The 23552-nt window shown below is 33.0% G+C and overlaps 1 protein-coding gene across 6 annotated transcripts in view; it reads right to left on the reverse strand.

Annotated features, from left to right (window-relative positions):
* LOC114344348 (sterol regulatory element-binding protein cleavage-activating protein) overlaps positions 1-23552 on the reverse strand; it is an 860805-nt gene that overhangs the window by 732698 nt on the left and 104555 nt on the right. Inside the window, exon 1 of one of the 6 annotated variants that reach the window (XM_050657872.1) lies at positions 19351-19608. The exons of 4 other annotated variants lie outside the window; for them this stretch is intronic. The gene's annotated coding sequence lies outside the window, so the exon portion shown is untranslated. Of the gene's footprint in view, positions 1-3791; positions 3950-19350; positions 19609-23552 lie in introns of those variants that run through there. One more of the 6 variants, XM_050657871.1, reaches the window with a different exon arrangement.

Genomic DNA, 23552 nt, shown 5'->3' on the forward strand with positions numbered 1-23552 from the left:
AGCAGATTTTAAAAATAAAAAAATATACAGGGTGATCCATTAAAACTAAAGATCATGAACGTGAATCACCCTGTATATTTAAATTTATGTTTTTAAAGCGCCCATTTAAATTTAAAAGTTGACTTGTCCCAGCATTTTTTATAATTTTTTAAAATAAGGACACAAACAATTTTATTCCATAAGTGGTTTCCATACTTTTTAATTTCCAAATTTCACCCTGTATTATTCATAATATACCCTACATGAGATAGTTCGTTAAAATCAGGTTGTTAACCAGCTTTTAAAAATATAAGAATATATAGGGTATTCCATTAAAAATAAAGCATATGGACTCTGCTAGACTTCCAAGGATCATCCGGTATATTTAAATTTATGTTCAAAAAGTGCACATTTTTATTTAAAAATCGACGGGTCTCAGCGTTTTGTAAAAATTTTTGAAACAAGGACAGAAATAATTTTATTCCATAAGTGCCTTCCACACTGTATATTTTGGTAGAAACTTGAATTTTATGAATATTATTATGTTGCACATTTATTTAGTAAAATTATATTTTAAATAAATAAATTTAAAAAATAACAATAAAAAGGCCACTTCAAAAAAGGTTTATACATCCCATAAGCTGCTTTGTTTTGCCATAGATAAAAAAAAATAGTAAACTTGGTACAGTAGAACCCGATTGGTAGGTATAGGCCATTTTTTCTTCTCTATTTTGAATCCGTGTGTAGTCAGTCCTGTATCGTCGACCCCGTTAGGTAAATTATTCCGATTCGTATTTTTTGCACAAACTTACTCAAAAAAAAGTTCCTGATAACAAATCCAGAGGGTACCAAGAGCTACCGCGGCCGGAATATTGTTTAAACAATTTTTTTCATTAGTTTTATGTTTACTTATAAAAGTTGGGTGAACTGTTTAGTTTATAATTTTAATCAACGCAACATTAAAACATAGGTCCTGAAGAAGTTTTCTGGAAAATTTTAAGTCAAAATATGCAACAGAAAAAAAGTTACGCGACCTTATAGACGAGTGGTACTCCAAAAAAAAAAAGCTCATTTCTCGAGATATCAACTACGGTGTGGTGAATGGCTAATTTTAGTCTTACTTTATGTTTTTGATGGTGCTGAAAACGAAAATGAGTTTTATTTTGAATTTTAGATGGGGAAACATTGTCAAAATCGCAATTTTACCCTAAAAATAAAAAAAAATGAAATCACGTTTTTCTTAAAATTAAAAGTTTTTTGCCACCACACCACTTTTTTGCTATAAAACATTTTGTTCTCTGTACTCTAGATTTTAACATAAAATTAATTAAACAGCTAAATTTCAAATTTTGTCACTCAACTTTTGCGATTAAACTTTGCAATTCAAGAAGCTGCACCTTTTACTTCAAACAATTTATAACTTTCTTTATAACAGAAATATTGAAGCAGGTCCAATTGTCTTCAGAAAGGTGAGAAATATATACTATAAAAATTTCAGAAAAAGATATTACAATGGAACAGAGTTGTAGCAAGTTAAACGCAAAAAAACGTGATTTTTTTTATTTTAGGGTAAAGTTGCGATTTTGATAATGTTTCCCCACGTAAAATTCAAAACAACCCTAATTTTCGTTTTCAGCACCATCAAAAATATAAAGTATGACCAAAATTATATCAGTATCTCGAGAAATAAGCTTTTTTTGGGGTGTGCCGCTCGTCTATAAAGTCACATAACATTTTTCCTATTGCATATTTTAAATTTTTTTTGGAAAACTTCTTCATGAATTACATTTTATTTCTGTGTTAGTTAAAATTATAAACTAAAAAGTTTGTCACTCAACTTTTTTAAGTAAACATGAAAATAACGAAATCTGACGACAAAATGTTTAAAAATTAACAACTTCCCTTTTAATGTGTTTAATCATTTTGGACAAATCTCATTGTTATCTAAATGCTTCAAAGATAGCACAGTAAAATTTTCAAAAGGAAATATTTACTGCGACCAAAAATACAGCGAGTTAAAATTGAAAAATCATCAAAATTGATTTTTCGCAATTTTGCATAAAATTTGATTTTTGAACATGTTCCACTAATTCTAGAAAAAAATAAACTCCATATTCGGATTCAGAGACCTCGAAAACATAAGGAATGACGAAAATTTGTCACTCACCTTAAAGTTGATTTTTGTGGTCGGTATAACGTAATTTTAGGAGTTGCTACCGGTCGCCAACCGCGCCCACTATTCAGTCAGTCGACTACGCCCGCTATTTTTTACTTTAGTCGAAACGCAAAATACTCTCTGTTTATAACACTCCTATTTAAACAATTTTTAACATTTTTTCTTGCTAAAATCTTTGTTAAAAACTTTGACTTTTCTTGTAAAAGATTGGTTAATTTCAGCTCTTAGTATTGTTAAATAACGTAACAGTGATTTTTTCAAAAAAAGAGGCCATCTCAGACCCCAAGGGTCGTAGGACCTAAAAATTTTTTTTAAAAGTTGTGTATTTTAACCAATTTTCCGTATGTTTTATTGCCATTTAATTTGATCTAATTTCTACGAAATTATTGTAATTGTTTATAAGCTTAAAAACTGCTATTTATTAACAAATAATTTTGTGTACGTATATGTAATTTTTTTTTATTTTTTTTTTCATAGGCTGTTAGTATACATCTTAACGAAGGAAATGAGCCCCGGATTATTAAGATACATTCAGCCATATTAACTGGACCAGCCTCAGAAATTAGTTCGATTTTCAAAAAATTTTATAAACAAATTCAATTTTGCGAAAACTATTTAACAGATCTGGACCATTTTTTGCACACCATTCAAACACTATAATGCCCTCAATTTTAGGTATATTAAAACATATTTTAATAAACGATAAAATTGTTATTAACAATATTCAAAAAACAGTGATTTTGTCGTCCGTTTTGCAATAACTTTTTTGTTTATTAACCGATTTTCATTTAGCGTATCTCATTCGATGTATCTTTTTTTTCTGAAAAAGTTACCTGTGGACGTCAAATTTCTAAATAAACAAGTTTTTAAGTTATGAGCAAAAAACTAAGTTTGACGTTTTGATTGTTTATTTAAAAAATGTTCCACTAAAAAATTGATGAATCCCAAGATGGTAGTCTTTTTGTAATATCTCATACTACACATTTCAACTGTCAAACCTCGTCTTTTCCGTTATGTCTAGTAAAAACCTAACTTGATTGGCCTATTAGCCCGTCAATAAATAAATAAATAAATAAATAAATAAATATGAATGAAGTCATGTCTGTGAATGTGTTAATATACTGCCGTGCTAGGCCCAAAGGCGGTAACTAACATTTGACAAAATGGTGGCAAAATCGACTTTAAAATTGAATGCTTAAATTTTGGCCCGTTAGGGTTTTATGGACTAGCTAATAGCTTTCATGTATGGATATATGCCCCAGTTTATTAACGCAACCATTAATTACATTTTAAAACAAAGTTTTATAGAAAAAAAAGGTAGATACCGCTAACATGTTTTATCAAATATTACTATAAAACTAAGCCTATTAGCGGTATGTGGTTTACAGTTGTGATTGATATGAAACGAAAAGCTTTTCGTTTTTTCGTCTTTTTGATTGATATGACAACAACAAATTGACACTATTTAGTTGCCGTTATTTCTGTTTTCTTTGAAGAGTCAATAAATACATACAATTGGTTCATTAATAATAATGTTCTATTTGTGATAAAATAAAGACAATTAAATAGACAACCAAACAACATACTTTGTGTCTGGTACATACAAAAAACCTATTTAGTATTATAATGGTATTACCTCATAATTAACATTTTCTATAAAATCTTTTATAGTGCGTCTAATAATTTGGCCAAAAACTGTATATATAGGTACTACGAAAAAAACAGAATCTGTTCAGATTGTTATCAGATGTTAAACCTCTGCTGATGTTAAGCGTTTTAACGAATTCTTCAACTGGCTTTTATTTTTTTTATATAGCTTGATAATTTTACATCATATTTTTGGGAACTTAAACCATACCTACTTTTCAATTTGTCTGCTATTATATTTTTATTTTTAATCTTACTTTAAGAACTTTATGATCGCCGACACCGACGATTTATTATGCAGGTTATCTTTAATCTCATTTTAGATAAAAATACGATAAGTAATAAAATATTATTGGGTATTTCGCAATATTATATTCGGTAAAATACCATTAATTACAGTAATTAGGGCAAATTTTAATATTTTATTAGTTGTATTGTACAAACTATGTAGTAAAACTTATATGTTATGAATAAAATATATCACATTGTCTTTCAGACCTAAAGATACCTAATTGTGGGATATATAAGATTTTTAAAATATTCAAATTGTTCTACTAAAAAGTTGCTTAAAATTACATAGTGTAGTTTATTTCCGAGGTCCAGAAATATTATCAACAAAACTCTGATTTAAAAACAAATTTAATCGAATTTATTCATAGTTTTGGGTCCAGAAATATTATCAACAAAACTCTGATTTAAAAACAAATTTAATCGAATTTATTCATAGTTTTGAATACATTATTAATTTCTGAACAACTTTTTGTATCATTAATCAGGTACCTGACGCATTCTTAGAAAATTTATAAAGGAATAAAACCAGCATTTTTGTATGAAACTTACGTAAAGGATTTTCAAAATATTACTTAAACATGTCCCAAATCTACAATGCCGTATCTATAATAGCTTGTATTTAAACATAAAAAATGCAATCAATGGAACTAATGGGGCTAATCCCATGTATGTATGACCAACAAAGGGTTAATTAGAGAAAACTTTAAGTATGGAAAAAACCTTGCACTTGTACAGGCTGAACATAATTTTTTTCCACCTCTTGTAATTGATTTACAATAAATTGTTCTCTTTCTATAATATCAAAGAATACCCCAACCAACATTGGGTGTGTATTCTTTCATAATATTGTCTTCAGTGGTTTTACTTCACCTAGTGTTTCACAACTCTTACTCGACTCTAGTTGATTTTCTAAAAAAAACAAAATATTTTCACTTTTTCTAAAAATGTTTGTGGACAGCGTGTGGATATATTATAAAGACTTTAAAACCTAACTAAAAAAAATTAAATATTTTTTAACTATGAAAATCTCTTACTTCCTAATTCAAGATTCAAGATATAAATCATCCACTTGGCCAGAGTCATATCGTCTAGGACAACATAATTGGTTAATTCTTGAAATACTATAAATTCATTAGAGCTAATGAATTATTTTGCAAAATATCATTTTCTACGGGGGTTTCACTAGTGGAATATTCCTGGCTTTCACAGAGCAATAAAGCCCGTTTTAAAATGTTTCTCGATCTACTCGACATTGCTAGGAATGCACAAACGTAATAAACAATTAATTATTATTTTCTGTTCAAACAAAATCACTTTTTAACTCACCAAAACGACACTCTGCAAAAAACTCTTAACTAACACAATAATACACTGAGCGGCACAAAAATGGCCACCCCACAAAATAGGTAATTTTTGATGTCGTGAATTTTCTAAATCTGTTGTCCGATTTAAGTGATTTTTTTAACATTTTATAGCCTTATTCTTTAACAATATCGCTGTAAAAAATTATTGCTAGACAGGTAAATGATCATTGTATACCGGGTGTACCAATCAAACTGTGTCTTATTCTCAAAGTTCACCACACCCTGTGTAATATTCTAGCATTTATAAAATATTGAAATTAAAACCCAACTATAGCCGCAGGTTTTCTTAACACTCTGTTTTTTGATTCATTCGCTTATGTTAGATAATAAAAAAGTTAGGTACTTTAACAACTGGCCATGTTCTTCATTAATACAGGGTGTTTCTAAATAAGTGCGACAAACTTTAAGGGGCAAATCTGCATAAAAAAATAATGGCAGTTTGCTTTATAAACACATGTCGGCAAATGCTTCGTTTCCGAGATACTGGATGTTGACTTATTTTCTTACAAACTGACGATTTATTTATTGCTCTAAAACCGGTTGAGATATGAAAATGAAATTTGGTAGGTTTTAAGATACAGTTATTGCACATTTTTTGACATACAACTAAGAATTTTATATTCACCATTGGCGTGCATGCGGCTAATATTACCCGTCATATTACCCGTATGCGCGCCAATGGAGAATATAAAATCCTTAATTGAATGTCAAAAATGTGCAATAACTGTATCTTAAAACCTACCAAATTTCATTTTCATATCTCAACCGGTTTTAGAGCAGTAAATAAATCGTCAGTTTGTAAGAAAATAATTCAACATCCAGTATCCCGGAAACGAAGCATTTGCCGACATGTGTTTATAAAGCAAACGGCCATTATTTTTTATGCAGATTTGCCCCTTAAAGTTTGTCGCACTTATTTACAAACACCCTGTATTAATGAAGAACATGGCTAGTTGTTAAAGTACCTAACTTTTTGATTATCCAACATAAGCGAATGAATCAAAAAACAGAATGTTAAGAAAACCTGCGGCTATAGTTGGGTTTTAATTTCAATATTTTATAAATGCTAGAATATTACACAGGGTGTGGTGAACTTTGAGAATAAAACACAGTTTGATTGGTACACCCGGTATACAATGATCATTTACCTGTCTAGCAATAATTTTATTATAGCGACATTGTTAAAGAATAAGGCTATAAAATGTTAAAAAAATCACTTAAATCGGACAACAGATTTAGAAAATTCACGACATCAAAAATTACCCATTTGGTGGGGTGGTCATTTTTTGTGCCGCTCAGTGTATAACCAAGTAAAGTTAGGCCGAACTTACTATGTAATACTAAGGCGATTTGGCGGTTTTTACATGTAAGCACGTGATTTTTAAAAGTGTATTTGGGGTAAGTGCAATATGTGTAAAGAATATTTGCCACACCGGCCCTGACTAATGGCTGGGGAAGGTGCGATGTTTTGATAAAACAGCAGACTGGTCGAATAGGTGCGAAATGAAGTGTCTGGGTGGCCAGTCGACGATGGTATTTCGTGAGAGACAGATATGTGTACCTAGATATTAAAATAAATGTATTTACATCATTCTCTGTGTGTGTGTGTGTGTGTGTGTGTGTGTGTGTGTGTGTGTGTGTGTGTGTGTGTGTGTGTGTGTGTGTGTGTGTGTGTGTGTGTGTGTGTGTGTGTGTGTGTGTGTGTGTGTGTGTGTGTGTGTGTGTGTGTGTGTGTGTGTGTGTGTGTGTGTGTGTGTGTGTGTGTGTGTGTGTGTGTGTGTGTGTGTGTGTGTGTGTGTGTGTGTGTGTGTGTGTGTGTGTGTGTGTGTGTGTGTGTGTGTGTGTGTGTGTGTGTGTGTGTGTGTGTGTGTGTGTGTGTGTGTGTGTGTGTGTGTGTGTGTGTGTGTGTGTGTGTGTGTGTGTGTGTGTGTGTGTGTGTGTGTGTGTGTGTGTGTGTGTGTGTGTGTGTGTGTGTGTGTGTGTGTGTGTGTGTGTGTGTGTGTGTGTGTGTGTGTGTGTGTGTGTGTGTGTGTGTGTGTGTGTGTGTGTGTGTGTGTGTGTGTGTGTGTGTGTGTGTGTGTGTGTGTGTGTGTGTGTGTGTGTGTGTGTGTGTGTGTGTGTGTGTGTGTGTGTGTGTGTGTGTGTGTGTGTGTGTGTGTGTGTGTGTGTGTGTGTGTGTGTGTGTGTGTGTGTGTGTGTGTGTGTGTGTGTGTGTGTGTGTGTGTGTGTGTGTGTGTGTGTGTGTGTGTGTGTGTGTGTGTGTGTGTGTGTGTGTGTGTGTGTGTGTGTGTGTGTGTGTGTGTGTGTGTGTGTGTGTGTGTGTGTGTGTGTGTGTGTGTGTGTGTGTGTGTGTGTGTGTGTGTGTGTGTGTGTGTGTGTGTGTGTGTGTGTGTGTGTGTGTGTGTGTGTGTGTGTGTGTGTGTGTGTGTGTGTGTGTGTGTGTGTGTGTGTGTGTGTGTGTGTGTGTGTGTGTGTGTGTGTGTGTGTGTGTGTGTGTGTGTGTGTGTGTGTGTGTGTGTGTGTGTGTGTGTGTGTGTGTGTGTGTGTGTGTGTGTGTGTGTGTGTGTGTGTGTGTGTGTGTGTGTGTGTGTGTGTGTGTGTGTGTGTGTGTGTGTGTGTGTGTGTGTGTGTGTGTGTGTGTGTGTGTGTGTGTGTGTGTGTGTGTGTGTGTGTGTGTGTGTGTGTGTGTGTGTGTGTGTGTGTGTGTGTGTGTGTGTGTGTGTGTGTGTGTGTGTGTGTGTGTGTGTGTGTGTGTGTGTGTGTGTGTGTGTGTGTGTGTGTGTGTGTGTGTGTGTGTGTGTGTGTGTGTGTGTGTGCTTGTTTTTGGCTTGGATGCAAGTCCATTTGCCACATATTTTTTTTGTCATAATTATCAGTAGTAATTGCACAAGAGCTCTGAAATTATTGAATTTTTCCCGAGTGACACTTTGACAGTTTTAAGTTCACGAGCCGAAGGCGAGTGAAATTATGTCAAAGTGTCACGAGAGCAAAAATTCTATATTAATTTCAGAGTTCGAGTGCAATTTGTTGCGATTATTTCATGAATAAAACTGTTCAAAACCAAAATTTTATTGTAATTTATTTATGTAAGTACCATTAAACACACAGTTTTTATAAATATTTGACGATTGAAAGTCACTTTCATAATCACTTTTATAATTTTTAAAACATTAATTGTCATTAATGTCACTGAATGTATTTTTTCGTAGCAACGAAGGGCATCTGACGTAATATATTTAACGACGGGAGATTATCAAAAATTATCGATTTAATTCAGATTTCTGTAGCTTTCTATTGGTCAGAAATGTAATCTCCTATGAATGAAATAATCAAGATAATTATGTACGATAATAAAATAAATTCCTATTATAAACATTTATAAATAAATATTATTACTTTTGAGAAAACTAACTAGCAGATTTAATATGTTCATATCAGTGGTACAGACATTATGGATATGGTAAGGTGGTAAATAATTCTTTTGAATAAGTGATTGTATTAGAATTTTTGTATTTAAGTTATAATTATTGCAATTAAAAAATATATGATTTAAGTCTCCGAAAGACCCACAGCTACATAATGCATTTTGTGTTATACCTAATTTGGATAAGTGAGCAGGAAATTTGCCATGGTTTGTTTTAATACGAAATAAGCAGGCGGAAAATAATTTAGAGTGTGTGTGCATTAATTTAAAATAAGAAGAACCTGGCAGTTTTGGATGAATACTAAAGTATGTGTTGAATGATGAATTTGCTAGATTAATATATTGATTTTCCCATTGCGACTGGATGTTAAATTGTATATTTTTGTTATCTCTTTCAGTAATTATATTACAGAATTCTCCCTCTGTAATTGCAAGTTTAGCCAATTGATCAGCTTTTTCATTACCCATTATCCCTATATGTCCTTTTACCCAAACAAAAGTTACATCCATATTTTGAAGGTATCTTTTAATGTCGCATAATGTCGCATAATATAATAACTGCTTTTTCAATATTTTTTGATATTAACCAACTTATGGCTTTTTGAATAGCAAATAATTCTGCAGTGTATATACTGCTATGTTTTGGGAGCTGATACAATAATGATTGGTTGGCGGTTTGAATAAAAACGGCACAACCGACGCCATCTATCGTCCTAGATCCATCAGTGCAAAGAGTAGTTATGTATTTGTCTACAAAATCTTCTAGTACGGAATTTAGTATTGCTTTGTTGATTTGTTTGGACTCTGTATACTTCGGTATTATGACTCTATGTTTTTTAATTAATTGCATATAATTTATGTTAAACATTGGTAGTTTTTTATAATTGCCGTAAGTAACGGAAAGGTGTTTGGTATCAATAACAGCTTCTGCTAGTGGTGGACTGTTTTTAATTTTCCAATATTCATTGGTTAGGTCTTCGATTGCTAATTTGTTTTTGTCTATCATTGTAGACTCCCGAGTTTTTAGTTTAATAATATATTTTTGGGCAAGCAGTTGTCTACGGAACCGTAATGGTTGTTCATTACATTCAGCTAATATAGCATTCACAGGTGTTGATTTCATTGCCCCCATACAAGTCCTAAGATATTTGTACTGGAGTCTATCAATATATAATAGATTTGTGTTACTCACGGATCCGTAGAGACAACATCTGTAATCCATAATAGATCGTATATAGGCTGTGTAAAACATAACTGCAATATCTGGAGTGGCGCCCCATTTACAATTTGTAACATATCTTAATAAATTAAAACCTTTGTCACATTTACTTTTGGCGTATTGTATATGTTTAGTCCATAATAATTTAGTATCTAGAATTATGCCCAAATATTTATATTTATTTGCCACTGCTATGGTACGCCCACACAAGGCTAGGTTCCTCGGCGAGCGCAGCCTATGCCTGGTAAAGAAGAGAACTGAGCATTTTTCTGTTGATAATGTCATACCAGTATCGTCAGTCCACTTAATTGCAGTTTGCATCATGGTTTCCAAAGCCCCCACACAACCATCATAGGTTTGTTAGATGGAATATATACAGATATCATCCGCAAATTGAATGCAGTGAATTCCGTGAATTTTGTTAACCAAGGAGTGTATATCAGCTGAATATATATTAAAAAGTGTAGGACTTAATATAGAACCCTCAGGTATACCTTGATATACAGTTCTGGGGCCATGTAATATGTTATTATGATCTCTAATGTAAATATTGCGCGAGTGATAAATCTGCACTATAGCATGAGAAGCATTATTACTGAGACCAATATTTATCATTTTATTTTTTAGTAAATTTAAATCCACGGAGTCATATGCACCTTTTATATCAAGAAATAGACTAACTAAATATTTATTTTCTGAGAGTGTCATCTGAATATCATTAACTAAATGGGTAACTGCATCTAAACTACTACAACCCCTACGAAAACCATATTGATTTTGCGGCAATAAGGCATTTCGTTCAATAAACCACTCAACACGTGTTTTGATCATTCTTTCAAAAGTTTTTGTTAGACAAGACATAAGGGATATAGGACGATAAGAAGTTGCCATATTCTTATCTTTTTCGGTTTTAAAATGAGACAAATAGTAGTTATTTCTTTCAGTTGGTTAATATAATTTGCATTAACCCACCAATCATTATACAGGGTGAGTCATAACTATAGGGACATAGACTAAGGACAGGTTATTTGGACCAAAATATGGCTATGGGGCCAAATATGCCTTAATAAAATGTTGCTGAGAAAAAAGATACATGGTGTTAAAGTTAATTTTTGTTTTTCGTTTTTTGCTAAGAGTTTCCCTGTATATTTATAAATTGCTATCAAAATTGGCACAGAGGCATAATCTTAGACAAGAAATAGTATTTTATCTACAATTTTACGTTTTGTCATAGAGGGCGCCACGTGGATCATTCCTGATGATCAAATTGAGTCTAAACTTTTTCTGATGAAACTTTTTAGTAATTTTTATTAGAAAATATGACGTAAACATCATTTTTACGTAAAATTGGTACTCTTGTTTAAACATGATAATTTCAACCGTTTTCGATAAAAATGCAATTGAAGATTTCAGGAACTCAGAAGGGGATATCAAATACCAAACTAATAAACAAAGTTGCAACTGAAATGATTGTGACGAAGCATTTCAATAAAAAAAGTAATGATTACTTTTAAAAAATGCAACACTACACTACACTGTCACATCAAAAATAATTTACTCTGAACAAATGACATTTACCAACAACAATTATCTGACAGTCCAAAGCATACTTTTCATAAATGAAATAATATTTGAAATCCGTTTTTAAGACTCTAAGCAGTTCGACTGCGTTTTTATCGAAAACGGTTGAAATTATCATGTTTAAACAAGAGTACCAATTTTACGTAAAAATTATGTTTACGTCATATTTTCTAATAAAAATTACTAAAAAGTTTCATCAGAAAAAGTTTAGACTCAATTTGATCATCAGGAATGATCCACGTGGCGCCCTCTATGACAAAAAGTAAAATTGTAGATAAAATACTATTTCTTGTCTAAGATTATGCCTCTGTGCCAATTTTGATAGCAATTTATAAATATACAGGGAAACTATTAGCAAAAAACGAAAAACAAAAATTAACTTTAACACCCTGTATCTTTTTTCTCAGCAACATTTTATTAAGGCATATTTGGCCCAATAGCCATATTTTGGTCCAAATAACCTGTCCTTAGTCTATGTTCCTATAGTTATGACTCACCCTGTATATTTCCAACAAGATATTTTTAGCTTCACTCGATAGATTATTAATTATTTCGTACGTAATGAAATCTTTTCCAGGGGCCGTACTCGGCCCATTTTTTATTGCAGCTTCCAATTCTATGATATCAAACGGGTTTTCAATTTCATATATTCTTTGATCTGTATGAAAGTTATTAAAAATGTTCGGAGCAAGATATTATATCGAAAATTTGATTGATAGTGGATTCTGAAATAGGTGGTTTTTTTGAAAAAGAATTTTTATTTGAAATTTTTTTAGCAACGGACCAAATTTTCGATATTGGTGTATTTTTATTCAATCCATTAACAAATTTTATCCAACTGCCCTGTTGTTTTGTCTTAAACAATCTTTTCGTCTTGGCCTGAACATGTTTAAGGTTGATGTAGTTATGAAAGTTTGACAATTGATTGTAATCAATCAATGCCGATTTTCGTTCTGAAACCATTCGGGTACATTCTTCGTCCCACCAAATTGGTTTTTTGTGATTAATTACTTTGCAGGTACGAGATTTTATAGAATTAGAAGCTGCAATATTTATAGCATTTGTAAGTAATTAAAAATTATTATTTTGTTTTTTATCTTCCCTATTGCTTATTATATATTCATTTACCAGGTTTTGAAAAAGCTGCCAATCGGCAGTAGATTCAATCCATTTCCTAGTTAAGTTAGGAGAAGGAGAATGTTGGTCTCTACCTACAGAAATAACAATTGGAAAATGTAAGGTACCGAAATCATCATCTAATGGGTTCCATTCACATTGGCTTATTAAGCTTCCGGAGGCAAGAGTAAGGTCTATAGCTGATGGTCTTTCATTAGGACAACTTAGTTTAGTTGGCCTACCATCATTTAATATAGTTAATTTAGTCTCTTCGATTGCATCTGACAACTTGTTCCCTTGTGTACTGTTTAGTGCGGATCCCCAATTGGTGTGATGGGCATTGAAATCACCACATATCAATGCATCATCATGTAGTTGTGAAAATATTGATAACCAAGCATTTGTAGTAGCCTTTACGTTAGGAGGTTTGTAAATACAAACCAGAGAAATTTTGAAAGTATTAAGTTTTATTCCGCAAAGTTCAATATCACTGTTATAATTTTTTATTAAATTTAACTCTGAAAAACATAAGTTGTCTTTAATAAGTATACCAACCCCTCCGTAACCATCTTGTCTATCCACATGAACAAAATTAAATCCACTAAGAGAAAAAGTTCTTTTCTTGGATAACCAAGTCTCATTTAAAATAATAATATCAAATGATAAACTAGAAGAATTTAAGAAATATTGTAAGTTAGCTTTATTTTTAATAATTGAGTTACAATTCCATTGAAGTATATGTAACATTTTAACTATAGTTATCGTCTTCGCTATCACTAATTGATATTGAGTTTAATATGTATTTTACTTCGTTTTGTGTTTCGTAAAACAATTGTTTATTTGGTACCGTCATTTCAAATTTTTTGAAAATATTTTCAAAGATTTTGGGTATTTTCTCTAAAATTGCTAGTTGAAGTTTTTCTTTATATTGTTGAAATTCGTCTCTATAAGGATTGGGTAAAATGGTTTTAGAAGTAGATGGTCGGGTAATTGCTTTAGGTGTGAAAGTAGGTGCATTTTTAACTTCTATGGGTGAGTTAGCTTTACGCTTTTTAGGAAAATGATGTACTGGCTTAGGTACCCAATTTTTAGCCGATGAATTACTATCCTCATTATGTTGAAGAGAAGGAAAATTTTCTTGATTGTTCAATAAATCGTATCTATTATTAAGTACTATTTTAGAATACGTTGGATTTTTTTCTAGTGTTTCTGCTTCTCTGAAGGTTATATTTTTTTCTGACATTATTTTTTTAACATTGTGTTGAGTTTGATACTTTGGACCATTTTTTGAAATAGATTGATGTCCAGTTTTATTACAATGAATGCAGAATTCTACATTATTACACTGAAAATTCTCGTCATTATGCTCTTGGCTGCATCTCTTACATTTAAAGTTTGTACAGAGCGACAAGCGAGAGGTGGCGGCTGACCTCGTATTCTGCATTTGACGCTATGTATTTTCGCTCAAGGTCACGCGCCAGCACTGGCTTGTCGGATAGTACGTCTGCAATACTTTGCCGTGTGTCCAAATCTAAAGCATTTGAAGCACTGAACTACCGGATAAATATACGGCTCTACCGTAAAACGAACCAAATTAATTTTTACTGTTTGCGGTAGGCTGTTTCCTAAAAAGTTAACTATAATCATTTGCCTAGGAACTAACTGTACTTCTTTATCCGAATCAATAATTTTGCGCTTCAATCTCTTTACTTCAACAACTTTCCTATCGCATTCAATGTGTTCTAATAGATATTTTTCGTCAAAGAATGTATCCACTTGGCGTATAATGGCTCTTTTGTGGTTGAAAAAAAAAGAGCAATGTACGCTATTAATTTATTTGAATTTATTATTTCATGACCAATAATTGAATTAGCAACATTAAAACTTTTAAAAATAATTTTAACTTTGCCCTTCCCTACATTTTTAATATCTAAAACGTCATTTTTAAATGTATTATTATTAAAAAGATAGAAACCCATTTTTACCGCTGACAAACGGTTTGTTTTTTCTTTTGGTTCTACAGTAACATAATAGGGACCAATATCATTTTCTGAATATTTGTTATCTAAATTATATTTACCTATGTCATTTTCCTCAATAATCATATCATCTGGGGGTTTATTACCCCCATCAGATGTAACGCTAATTGGAAAATAAATATATTAAAATCTCTTACCTTTATATAGTTTGTTAAAACTATAATCTAAATATACAACCTTAATCGTAAAAGTAATTACACTAAAAACTTATCACTAATTGCTATGCGAAGCAGATATTCGATATGTTTACTGTTCAGAGATCCGAACTGCTGATACATGATTCTGAATTTGTCTTTAAAATATTTAACAAAGCAGCGGCGAGATCTGCCGATGTGCTATAACAAAGTGTTTTATATTTATAGTTATTTAATAGTGATATTTGTTTACAAACACAATAATAGTATATTGTGTGTGAATGTTTCGAAAGTGACAAAACCGCAATGGAATTTTACTGCAAGAAGTGAACTTGTGAAGTGTTACATTTCACGTGGAATATTACCCGATTTTGCACTAAATGCGACGTGTAAAATAACATTTTGAGCCGTTTTACATGTCTGCTCTAATGGGGGCAGGGAAAGAACTAACTATAAAAATACTGGGGGGCCAAAATGGGGTCAATAGAAGAAGAAGCAGACACGCAAACCTTCATGCGAACGGCAGCTCAATGGTTGTGCGGTGGCTAGGTCGCAGATTCGTTAGGGAGGGGAAGGGGTGTTAAGAAGACTAAACTACCATAACAAATACAAAAGGGTACTTACTCAGACTAGAGGATCTTTCTACTATTTAAAAAAAAAAGGACGCCGTTCGAAACAAATCCTCTGGTTCACATATGGGTACTTACTGGACATATTCCGTACTTACAGGTACCAAATGGGGGGCATTCATCATTGATTCCTCTTTGGGGTTAAACTGGGCTACTATTTACTGCATTCTATGGCTTCTATGCCATTTTCTTTTCTTCTATACTAAAACTTACACAGTTGCATTAGACATCTGGTTAATATTTTTCCAGAGAAGTGTGTTGGGATACACAGCATCTCAGTAAACATCTTCTTAAGACAAACTCTTTAATAATTAAATGCCCGTGGTAAAAACAAATATGTTTGTTTTTAATAAATACGATTAACCTGTATTACCACATCGATACATGCTAGTATTTGATACAAGGTCAAGTTGCAATAATAATCAATGTATGTTTGTTAGCAGTCAGCAGTTTTGAATCACTCTCACTTTTGCTTACCAAAACATAAAACAAAACAATCGACCTTTAATTATACTTTCACGGGGAACAGATAAATCAATTAGTAGTTGAGATTCCAGCGAGTAACATCACATTAAGCAAATAATATACCACCAGCTATTTACCGTTAAATACTCCACGTATAAATAAATGTATTAACTGTGAGTTATTTACTACATCAACCCTTATGGTCGGGGGTAACCAACCCCTAATTATCTAAGGTGGCTCAGAAGCCAGAAGCCACCATATGGCGATCCAAGACCAGGGACGAACACTGGAACTAGCTGTCTGGAACGAGAAATGAAAGAAACGTCAATGTTCCTGCACCCCGACCACCCTAGATAACAGTGGGGTGCCTACATAAAAAGGATGAAGACATCAGGCCCGAGACGGAGATGATTATGGTAAGGAGATGGAACATCGTGGGAAAATGGACAATGCTATGGGACGTGCAGCGAGGACTTTTGGTGATACGAACACAAACGTTTAAAGTGGTAAGTCCATATTAGCTATTCTTATGGTATTTCCACGATATTACTCCTGATTCGTATAAACATATAATAACGTAATATAATCGTAATTTAGGATACATAATCTAAGTTCTACCTATTTATATCTACCTAGTTTATTTTAATTACCTTATTGGTATTATAAGGATTTTTTTTACAAATATTATGGTTATTTATAAGACGTAATGATACATTTTTATTTGATATTGATTTTTATTGGATTTTTATATATTTACCAACATATATTTTATCTTTATTGACTTTTATCCATTTATTATTTGACCTACTGATTTTTATTACATTTTTATTGGTCTACTGCTTTTTAATGGTGATTTATATTGATTGATATAATGATTTTTATGGCAATTTACTATATCTTTATTATTTTTGAAATATTATTTTACATACATATATATTTACTATACCTCGTAAGACTGTCAAATTTATGCGTTCGTTACGGGTACAGGAATAAGGAAAATTATGAATAAATGAGTAGCAACAAAGTTACTTGGGAAGACTTCATCAAAATAGTTGGGGAGATTACGCAAGAAGTAACAAGACAAAGTAGAAGGGTCTTGAAGAAGAAAGTACCTAAATCTAAGGATATACAAGAAGAAGTAACGACACAGCTAATTAAACTGTATAACAAATTCACACATTTAACGAAGAAAAATTGGGAAGCGCTATCGGACAAAGAGAAGCGTGCGACAAATATTTCGGAAAAATAAGAGACAAAGTTATACGCTCATTTCAAGCTGTAAACTTAAGGGCAGTAGTTCCAAGTTCAATACACCAAGCAATCGACAAGGAAATAGAGGAAGAACAAAGCGACGAAGAAGTAGAAGAGGAAAAAAGTGACGAGTAGATAGAGGAAAAAATTGACGAGGAAATAAAAGAGGGAAAAAGCGACATAAAACAAGATATAAAAATATTAAACATGGCTCTGACAATCAACGAATTTTTGATATTGCAAGCAAGGTATTGCCCAACGAGTTTGATGGAAGCGCAGGGAAACTACAACCATTTTTAGACGCATTAGAGTTACTTGGAAAAATAGCAGAAGGACATGAAGAAACAGCGATAACATTAATAAAAACAAGATTGACTAATAAGGCTAGAAACCTGATAACCACAGAGGATACGATCCCACTTATAGCAGCGGCACTGAAGAAGGAATTAAGAGGCGACAATCCGAAAACGATAATAGACAAGTTAGCAAAGAAAAGGCAGGGAAACAAAGATGCAGCAGTGTACGCATCCGAAGTAGAGGAATTAGCAGAACAGTTGAAGATAGCATACATAACGGAAGGAATGCCATTGGAGCTAGCGAAAAAATACACAACGGAAACAGTCGTAGCAACAATGAAACGAAATGTTAATACGGATAGAGCTAAGTTAATACTGGAGGCAGGTAATTTCACAACATCGCAGGAAGTAGTATCTAAATTTTTATCGATTGATACGACAGAGGAGAACACACAGGGAAGAGTGTTCAATTATAGGACGAATTATGAAAATAGGAGAGGACAACAGCAATACCGAAGAGGATACCATAACAAACACGACAGAGGAAGAAGAAATAACTTCGGGCAACGGAACGAAGGAGAAGAAACAGGAAACCAACGGAATTATTCCAACAGAGAATATAGACAATTCAACAACCAAACGTACAGACGGAACCAGAGAGGAGGACGTAACAGAAACGTAAGGCTACTTGAGTTAGAAGACAGCCAAGAGGAACCAGAAAACCAGCAGTTGGGGTTTTGAATGAACGAAACAAGGAAAGTACACAGTCAGAAGTGGAATATAATATTTACAACTTCGATTTAAACCTAACGAATTTTGTACGAATGAAAACAGGAATCCTAGAAAACACAAATACCTTTATCATAGACACAGGAGCTGATATTTCAATACTGAAATGTTCACAAGATTTTATGAAGGAACATGTGAAACCAAACACAAAAGCGAAAATAAAAGGAGTAACTAAAGGAGAATTACAAACAATGGGAGAAGTTGAAACAACGCTAGAAGTAAAAGGATTTAGATTTGAGCATATCTTTCAATTAGTGGAACCTAGCTTTCCTATTCCAACCGACGGAATCATTGGGAGAGACTTTATTTCAAACTTTCAATGCATACTAGACTACGCTAACCTTAAAATGTACATTAAAGAGGACAACGATTGTTACATTAGTACAAACATTTTGGATAATATAGTGTTGTGATCTGCTTCTTATTTATTTTATATTAATTATTATTTATTTGATTAATTATGTAATTGTCGCAAATCATACATCAAAATTGAATAAAAAATCTCAGGGTGCTTTTTTATACTATTAAAAAAAATCCAAATTATCTCACGTTATACTTATCTTCTCTCGTGGGTTCAGTATCTCTGAATTGATCCTAATCGGAATAAAATAGGGAAAAGAAATAAAGCAAAATATTAAAATAAAAATACAGAATTGTCTTTTATTTATCAAATTAATACTCTGAAATCTATCGAATCTAAAAAACCTGTGGACACAGATGTCCGAATGAAATTTATACCACTTAAATTTATTATCGTTACAAAAAAACAATTTATCGGTTTGTTCCCGATGACTTTGGTAAAACAAACTAAACCAAACAAATTTATGTCTTCGCAAGATTACCTATATTTACTATTTATATTTTGAAATATTGGAATTTTAATTAATATGCTTTTTACTCAAAAATTTATTTCCCGAACATAAAAATCTCTTTCACATAAATTGACTGACCTTTTGCTTCCCTCACTCGGATGTCTTCTCGTGACCCCAAACAGCTCTCCCTCGTTGATTATGTTAAAGGCTACTCATCAAAGCCTCTCTCCGTTGTCCAGCTTCAAAACTGTCAGCATACCAGCACTAATTCTCCAACAAACCGTGTTTCTTTGACACGTTCTCGATTCAAACAAAACTTCAAAAATTCTCTGCTCTCCTTCTCACAATACTACAGAATCAAAGAGGTATTTCGTCTCGATTTGATCTGTCGCTCGTTCCACTTTTCAACACTATTCTCCACTATCAACCAGCCACTGATATATGCTAACTATCTCGGCACTTAACACGTCGAAACCGTTCCTTCTCGCTGCCAACAACATAATGAATAATTTTTCAACCTCTCTCAATCATCCAATCCATCTTTTCCCCTTTCACATTCCAAGAATCAAAACATTTACTTTTCCATTTGACAAACAACAGTCACCCTCAAATTTGTTCCGACAATCCTAATTACTTTCGGAGAAACTCTCCCACATATACTCGTATTGAAATGAAGATATTAAAATTCCAACTTTCTTTTCAATTATCAATTTCGAGAAATATTGATAATTACCTATACAGTAAACAATTTTTTTCCATTTTAAATCTAAATACATAGTTCTTTTCACTTTAATTATTCACAAAAGTCTTTAATGGTTCCGCGGAAAGCTCGTTAAAAGAGAAATCTATTTACATCCTCACTAAATTCTAATAAATTTTAAAACAGCTCAATATACAGGGTGTATCAAATTTATGTGCCCGCGTTATTAAAAAAAAATTAATTTAATTTTTATTTTGCTTTTGATTGATAAAATGCAAACACAATAATAGATAATGACACGATAATAATACCGCCTAGATGTGAAATTTACAGAGTCGTAAAAATTTTTCAAACGCTGAAGAACGACAGGATAGTGGAACAACAGGAAATACAACCAGGAATATTCATAGCGAGAGCAATTATTTCAAGTAATAATCCGTACATCAAAATTTTGAACACAACCTACGAAACAGTAAAAGTAGAGACAAACGCAATCAAAACATTAGACATTAAATTATTCAACATATATAGACTGATCAACGACAGCAAGGATAGGAAAAAGGAATTACGGGAATCATTGAAGTTAGACATTCCAGAATACATACGCGATAAGTTAGTATCTTTATGTGAAGATTATTCAGATATATTCGCCCTAAGGCATGACATGCTAACATGTAACAACTTCTACGAGCAGAAACTGAGAGTTAAAGACCAAACTCCGGTATATATTAAAAACTATAGGACACCTCATGCACAAACAGAGGAATTAAACCGGCAAGTACAAAAACTGAGAGACCAAGGAATAATAGAACCGTCTACATCAGAATACAACAGCCCAGTAGTGCTGGTACCGAAAAAGGCGATAGATGGAAATAAAGCATGGAGATTATGCATAGATTTTAGACAACTGAACAAGAAAATAGTCACAGACAAATTTCCTTTACCGAGGATAGACTCGATACTAGATCAACTAGGAAGAGCAAAATGGTTTTCAGTTATAGACTTAATGTCAGGTTTTCATCAGATACCATTAGAAAAATCATCGAGAAAATACACATCGTTTAGCACAGAAAATTGGAGCATTTCAATTTACCAGATAACCTTTTAGATTAAATGTAAGCCCAAATAGCTTTTCAAGGATGATGTCAATAGCATTTTCGGGATTAACACCAGACAAAGCATTTCTTTACATGGACGGTATAGTAGTGATAGGAATATCCGAAAAACATCACCTAGACAACCTGAAAAAGACATTCGAGACATGTCGAAAATTCAATTTGAAACTTAACCCAGGAAAATGTCAATTTTTTAGAAGAGAAGTAACATATTTAGGACATGATCTTTCTCAGGAAGGATTATCACCAGACAAAGCGAAATATGCAACGATTGAACAATGCCCGACACCTAAGACAGCGGACGAAACAAAAAGATTCGTAGCATTTTGTAACTATTATAGACGTTTTATTCAAAATTTTGCTGAAGTATGCAGACCACTCAACAGATTATCAAGAAAGGGAGTAGAATTTTTTTGGTCAGAAGAATGTGAAAAAGCATTCAATAAGCTTAAATCATCTCTGATGAAGCCACGGATCTTAAAATATCCAGATTTCAATAAACAATTCATCCTAACAGCAGACGCATCCAACGAGAGTTGTTCAGCAATTTTAAGTCAAGATTATAACGGAATAGACCTACCAATAGCATACGCATCAAGAAGTTTCAATAAAGGAGAATGTAATAAACCTATAATCGTTAAGGAATTACTAGCGATTCATTGGGGAATTAATCATTTCAAATGTTATTTATATGGAGCACCAACATTTTCCGATCATCGTTTACTTATGGCCAACGTGATAGTTAACTATCGCAAAAACAATAATACAGATACAGAATATAGAAAAGGGACAAGAAGTAAGATCTCATAAATATAACCTAGAAAGCTTGAAAGAAGACTCAACGAAATTTCTATATAAATTACGACTGGCCACAAAATTGCAAAATGTGGGAAAATATAACAGCGGAAGAATTATACCAGCAAATTAAAAAATACATTCATGAGGCTGCAAGTGAAGCTTTGGGGTATAAATACAAACATGAAATAAAAAATACAGAATGGTGGTCGGAGAATATGCAAACGTTAGTAAACAAGAAGAAAACTGCTTATCAGAAATGGATGTCAACAAGAAAGGAGGAAGATCACAAGAGATATGCAGCATTAAATCGAGATGTAAAAAGAGAAGTAGTGAAAAGTAAAAATGAGATGTGGGACCGAAAATGCGCAGAAGTGGATAGGTATATGGGTGGAACAAGAGTTGGGCAAGCGTGGAAGGTAATAAAGTCTCTCCAGAGGTAAGGAAAGGAAAAATCTAACATAAAGTTAATAGATCTTAAACAGTGGAAACACCATTATGAGATTTTACTGACAGAAGATAGATGTAAATTCCAAGAGATCGAAATTAGCCGAACATACACAAATAGTTGAGATAACAACCGGAGAGTTAAGCGAAGCCCTCAAAAGATCTAATAACGGTAAAGCAGCAGGACCTGGAGACATCCCAATTGAGTTGGTAAAGTACGGACCAAACATATTACATGAGATGTTGGTTCAACTATTTAATAAATGCTTAAAAGGACAAAATATCCCTGATGATTGGAATGTTGGATACATCAGCTCAGTATTCAAGAAAGGGGATAAACGCATATGCTCTAATTATAGAGGAATAACTGTTACCAGTTCAGTAGGGAGGTTGTACGGTCGAATAATAAAGAAAAGAATAGAATCAGAATACGAAGACGGAAGAACAAAGTGGATTTCGTGCAGGAAGATCGTGCACTGATAATATATTCGTTCTGCAGCAGGTAATAGAAAAACGGAAGGCAAGGAATCTATCTACCCACCTATTGTTTGTAGATTTGGAGAAGGCATACGATACGATACCTTTGAAAAAACTGTTTCAAACATTGACGAAGGTAGGTCTGAGTAGAGAGTATGTGGATGCTATCGCAAATATATACAAAAATGCAAGAAGTGTCGTTAAAGAAGGAAACTTTATATCTGAATCATTCCCTATATCAAAGGGGCTTAAACAAGGATGTTGTCTGTCTCCGACTTTATTTAAAATATATATTCAATCATCGCTAGAGCAGTGGAGGAAACAAGTATCCGGAATGGGAATAGACATAGGCAGTGGTAAATGTCTAACAACTTTGTTTTTTGCAGATGATCAGGTAGTCGTAGCGAATGATGGGGAAGACATGGACTACATGTTTAGAAAACTAAAGAAATAATATGAAAAATGGGGCCTCAATATGAATATGTCAAAGACAGAGTATCTTAAAATAGGGGATGATGAAGAAGATCCAGAGTTAGAAATTAGAACCACGAAAAGATGTAATGAATATAAATATCTCGGATCTATAATATCTAAAAAGGCACTACCAAAAGAGACATCGAAAAGAGAACGCAGCAGGGCAAAAAAGCGGTAAACATTCTGAGCTCTCTACTGTGGTCTAAAGATATAAGGCAAGAAACGAAATTGACAATCTATAGTACCTTGGTAGAGCCTATTATGACTTATGGGGCAGAAGTTTGGCAGATGACAAAAAAAGATAGGAAAAGAATAGAAGTAGTAGAAATGGA

Source organism: Diabrotica virgifera, chromosome 8, assembly GCF_917563875.1.
Source record: "Diabrotica virgifera virgifera chromosome 8, PGI_DIABVI_V3a".
NCBI classification, from domain to species: domain Eukaryota; kingdom Metazoa; phylum Arthropoda; class Insecta; order Coleoptera; family Chrysomelidae; genus Diabrotica; species Diabrotica virgifera.